We start from the raw sequence: 6,000 nt of genomic DNA on the forward strand, positions 1-6,000 counted from the left end.
ATCCCTCTTATCTTTCATAGTTAGTTGATCTTTGGCCACCTGTGAAGGTGTTTGAGGATGCAACACAAATTTAGTGCCAAGATGGGTGAGGCTAATCTCATTAGTTAGGCCATTATAAATGATCTTCCTATCAAATTGCCACGGCCTTCCTAAAAGAATATGTCCTGCCTCCATGGGAACTATATCACAATTAACTTCATCCTTATATGTCCCAATGGAGAAAGGTACCTTCACTTGTTGGTTAACTATCATTTCCCCTTGCTCATTGAGCCATTGAAGTTTATAAGGTTTTGGGTGGGGAATGATAGTGAGGTTCAACTTGGAAACTAATCTTGTGCTACAACAATTGCAACAAGATCCACTATCCACAATGAGAGAACAAGTTTTATCTAAAATTTTGCATCTTGTATGAAAGATGTTCTCTCTTTGGGATTGAGATAGATCACAAGATTGACCTCCAAGGAGCCTTCTAACCATTAAGAGGTCACCTTCTTCATGAGGGTAGACTTCCTCACTAGACTCTTCACCCCTTACTTCATCTTCACTTCCACTAGAGGAAGGGCAAGAAGTAGTCTCCTCTTGACTACTATAAATGTCTTGACCCCTCATGATCATGGTTTTCTTTGTGGGGCATTGAGAGGCAATGTGACCTCTCCCAAGACATTTGAAGCATTTAATGTTGCTAGTCCTTTCTTGGGAACTAGTCTTAGGGGTGTATTTCTCTATGGTCTTACCCTTATCTTCCTTGGGTTTTGAAGGTGCAGCCCCTAAAATTCCATGGGCTTGGTCCTTCCTTGGATAAGAGTGAGAGCCATAAGATTTTGAAGAAGGCTTTCTTTTAAGTTGTTGCTCCACTCTTATACAAAGTTGGACTAGCTCATCTAGGTCCCTATATGGAAGGAGTTCAACCTTGTCCCTCACTTCCATATTGAGCCCACTAAGGAACCTAGCTATGCTTGTTCTTTCCTCCTCCCTAAGTCCAGCTCTTAAAAGGAGTAGTTCCATTTGTTGTCTATATTCTTCAACACTCATACTCCCTTGTCTAAGCCTTTGGAGCTTGTCCATAAGCTCCCTTTCATAGTAGGAGGGAATGTGCCTCTTCCTAAGGGCACTCTTAAGATCATTCCAATATTCTACTGGAGGATCCTCATGAATCCTTCGTTCTTTAACAAGGGAAGTCCACCAATAGAGGGCATACCCTTGAAAGCTAAGGGTAGCCAATGGAACTTTTCTCTCTTCGCTAATATGATGGCAAGCAAAGAGTTGTTCAACCTTCATTTCCCAATCTAAGTAGGCCTCAACATTATCTTTTCCGTGGAAATATGGGAGGCTAATGTTAACCTCTTGAGGCCTTCTATCCTTTTCTCTTCTTTGGGAGTGATGTTTAGTATGTGAACTATGACGCCCTCTATAATAGTCGCTAAGTTCTTCACTTAAACTCTTGCAAGAGTCATGACTACTATAGGAGGCATGTTTTTCTCTTTTCATTTCTTTCATTATTTTTCTTCTTTCTTCCTCTCTTATTTTCTCTCTTTCATCTTGACTTATTTCTTCCACTCTTTTTTTACCTTTTTCTTTTCTCTCTTGTTTTTCTTTCCACAACTTAAGGGATCTCAACTCATCTAATATCTTATACAAGGGGTCCTTAGGAGTAGAACCCTCACCATTAACACTAGATGAAGAATGAAGACTCATGTTGGTTCCTAAGTTATGGTTCTTTCTTGTTGGGGGTTTGAAAAAAAGGTAAAAGAAACTATGGTTGAAACTAGCCAAAATAAACACTAAAAAAAGGTGTGAAAGATAAGGTAAAAACTAATTGGTAAAAGGAAAGCTATCTAGGCGGTTTGACAATGGAGGGTAAAGGAAATAAGCTATGAAAGTAAGCAAGAAATTAAAGTGCAAGAAATGCAAACTAGGCGGATCCTAAGAGTGTTTGGATGACCTCATTTAAGGTTCCCAACAAAACACTCACTATCCTAAGGGAAAATTGCCTAAAATTATTACACACAAATGGAAGTAGGGTGACCTAGCGGAGGCTCCCAACTTACTTCCAATGAAAGGCCTTTTTGTTACAAAATTTGAAAGCAAAGCAAATTGCCAATTACAAAATTACAAAGAAAAAAGTCCTCAATTGTGGTGGCTATTCTCTCTTTAGTGTTTCACTCAATTTGGAGTGCTTCTTAGTCCAATAGCTCTTAAGGTGGTTGGCCCCTTGCTTCTTGACTCAAATTCTTCAAGATATGGCACCAATCCTCCTTTCCAATTCCCTATATGGCAACTCACAAGCAAGGAAACAAAGAGACAAGCAATAACCAAAGACAAAAAAAAAATGAAATGAAAGCTAAACCAATAGAGTTTTAACAAGACAAATTTCCAAGGATTATTCAACAATTAAAGCAATGGAAAGCACAAAAAAGCAAGCTAGGACTCAAAGAGAAACCTAGAATGGCTCTAGAGTAGAGTAGAAAAACTAAAAAAAAAAAAAAAAAGACTCAAGAAACCTCTAGTTTTGGCACTTGTTTTCACAATAATTTTCAATTGAAATTTCAGAACTAGGATTGGTATAAAATAGGCACCAATTATAGAACAAATTTTGAGCCAAAACAACAAGCACACTTTCCTTTCACTTTTTTTTTTCCTGGACACTGATTTTTCTGCCAATTTGTGAGATTTTTCTTTATTTTTCCTTTAATCCAAATCGCTTGGTTCTTTTTTTATAATTTTGGTCCAGATGTCTAAAAAATTCAGTAAAAGTTTCAGCTCAAAAAACGTAGTGACCAATTCCCAGTAATTTATACACTTTTGTATGTTCAAGCTGCCTGCACCAGCGATTTCAACCTAGAAATCAAGAGTAGTGTTTATGTTGCTTAAGGCTTGGATAGTTACAATTTGTGTTTGCTTATGCTCAATTATCTTGAATAACAAAATTCAAGAGAGCTTAAGACTTATTTGATTCACAAATCCAGCCACAACTCAACACCACATCTCAACTTCATCATAGGCATCATGTAGGAATCTTAGAAAACAAAAAAGAGTTCAACAACAAGACTACTTCTAGGAATTGATTTAGAACATGTTATGAACTAAATAACATGCATGAATTAGACTCAAAATTCAAAAGATAGGCTAAGAATGACAAGAATACATGAAAAAATGTATCTAGAATTCAAAAAACAAAATAAAAATTCAACACAAACTTAGAGCATAATGTGACAATTACTATGACTAAACATGACTCTAAGACAACATGGATTAAGTGATTTACACTTAGATTTTTGTGTTTTTTTTTTCTAATCAATATTTTGGAACAAAATTTAGATCTAAAGGTTCAGCACAAGAATATTATGAATGAAAAATGATAGAACCTAAAATCAACACAAAAACAAGATTCAAGAGTAGATCTACAAAATTTGAACCATAGAAATGCAAGAACAAGTGTAAATCTAAGATTTAATCGGTTTATTTTTTTTTGAATCTACTCTAAACAGCACCAAACCACAAGACAATGGAGGATATACATGGAGAATAAGATGAAGAACAAGGAATTAAAGAGAATTCACCGAACAAAAAGATAGAGGAAGCAAAAGAACATCACCTAGATGAAGATGCTCTTGATACCACATGATGCAAGCTCCATTGGAGCTTGTAGGCCTAGGATCTTCTTCATCAATGGATTCCTTTGCTTCTTGGAAGATAAATGGCAGCGGAATGGAGAAGGAAGAGAGAGAGGAGACGCCACTTCAAGGAGAAGATGAGTCTAGAAGAAGCTCACCACCATAGGAGGCCATGGATAAGAGCTTGGAGGAAGAAGGAGATGAATGAAGGGAGGGGGAGAGAAGAGCACGAAATTTTGTGCTCAAAAAGAGCTCTGAAATCTGAAGTTAATATTCAAATGATCAAAGTTGAAAAAAATACACACACATGACCTCTATTTATAGCCTAAGTGTCACACAAAATTGGAGGGAAATTCAAATTTCACTTGAATTTGAAATTGAATTTGTGGAGCCAAACTTTGGAGCCAAAATTTCACTAATTATGATTAGTGAATTTTAGTTATGGTTCAGCCCACTAATCCAAGATCAATTACAAGATTCTCCACTAAGTGTGCTTAGGTGTCATGAGGCATGAAAAGCATGAAGGACATGCACAAAGTGTGACTATATGATGTGGCAATGGGGTGTAGTAAGCAAATGCTCACCTCCCCCTCTAAAATTTAATTGGATTGGGCTTCTACCAATTCAATTAAATTTATTTCCAACCACACACATCAAATATCCACTTAGTGCATGTGAAATTACAAAACTACCCCTAATACAAAAACTAGTCTAGGTGCCCAAAAATACAAGGGCTGAAAAATCCTATATTTCTAGGGTACCCTACCTACAATATGGAGCCCTATATACAAGGACCAAATATAATGACATCCTAGTCTAATATGTACAAAGATAATTGGACCCAACCTTGGCCCATGGGCTCAGAAATCTACCCTAAGGTTCATGAGAACCCTAAGGCCTTCTTCAGCAGCTCTAGCCCAATCTTCTTGGAGCCTCTTGCTCATGGTTCTAGTGATTGGTCCCTTCCTAGGGAGGATTGCATCAGGTTCCGTAACATTACGGAAGGAAAACAAGTATCGTTACGGAATTCATAAACTTCCGTAACGTTACGAAAAAAAAAGCAGCAAAAAAAGGCAGTGGGTGTATTTAGTAAACAGGGGGTGCAAATAGCAACCAGACCCACTTGGACCTTCTAGGAAGTTCCTCCAGAAGGCGGTGCCTTCGGGAGGAAGCAACCTAGCTCGCCTGGGCGAGCTGGGTGGCAAGCTTCTCCCTCTTTTCCCTATAAATAGGGGGAGGAGGGAAGAACAAAAACGTTCAACCCTCTTGGTATCTGAGGATCACTTGAAATTAGTGAAAAAAATCGTTTCCGTGAAGAAAATCCAAGCCGAGGCGCTTCCGTAGCGCGTCCGAAACATTTCCATGGGTGATTTCGTGAAGATTTTCCACCGTCTTTCGTTCGTTCTTCGGTCTTCAACTGGTAAGTTCCCGAAATTGAACTTTTCAATTCATTCTATGTACCCTTGGTGGTCCCCACTTGTTTCGTGTACTTTTATTTTCATTTCATTTACTTTCCGTACCGCCTTTTGACGTGCTTTATTCATTTATTTAAGTCATTTTCTCGCCTAATCAAAAAATAAAATAAATTTCCACCGATCATTTGAATTGTAACATTTGTTAATTTCTGTTAAAATGAAATTCGACCGTTCGGCCATGCCGTAATCACGTTGGAAACCAAAAAAGAGGTAAAATAATAATATAATAATCAAAAAATATCTTTTAGTAAAATAAAACAAAAAAATCAATCGGACGTTTCTCTTTGGTATTTTTCTTTCTTAATTGAATTGACTAATAACTAAAGTGGAACTAAGGCTAAAATCAACTCACAAAATCAAGCTTTGCCCGCAAAAATCACTGAAAAAACATTTTAAGGTCCAACGCCTTAAACGGTCCTCTTTGCTTTTTTTATCAATTAACATGGACCATTCGAAAGCATAAAATCAACACATCACTGCCTTTTGAAAGAACTACGTAGGTCTGATTTCCTCTTCGATGAAGGGTACGTAGGAGCAAGAGCCCCGCTTTTGTCGACCTCAAAAATAAAAAAAATAAAAAAAAGTTTAGATACATAATTTCACACAATTCTAATCTAAGGCTGTTGTCCTTTGGGACAAACGTGAGAGGTGCTAATACCTTCCTCAAATGTAAAGATAACTCCTGAATCTAGAATATTCTTCATGACCGGTTTCATTTGTTTTTTCTAACGTTTTCCTTTCAATAAATGTTGGTGGCGACTCCACGCATTTTCCTCCTATGGAAGACGCACCAGTGAGCCTTGCCTCGCTCGCCCGCAAAAGCGTAGGTTGCGACAATATATATATATATATATATATATATATATATATATATATATATATATATATATATATATATATATATATATATA

The 6,000-nt window shown here is 37.1% G+C and overlaps 1 protein-coding gene across 1 annotated transcript in view; it reads right to left on the reverse strand.

Moving 5' to 3' along the window:
* The window catches only part of LOC121174638 (uncharacterized), an 88,432-nt gene that overhangs the window by 44,763 nt on the left and 37,669 nt on the right, over positions 1–6,000 (reverse strand). The gene's annotated exons all lie outside the window — the stretch shown is intronic.

This window comes from Glycine max, chromosome 1 (assembly GCF_000004515.6).
Source record: "Glycine max cultivar Williams 82 chromosome 1, Glycine_max_v4.0, whole genome shotgun sequence".
NCBI classification, from domain to species: domain Eukaryota; kingdom Viridiplantae; phylum Streptophyta; class Magnoliopsida; order Fabales; family Fabaceae; genus Glycine; species Glycine max.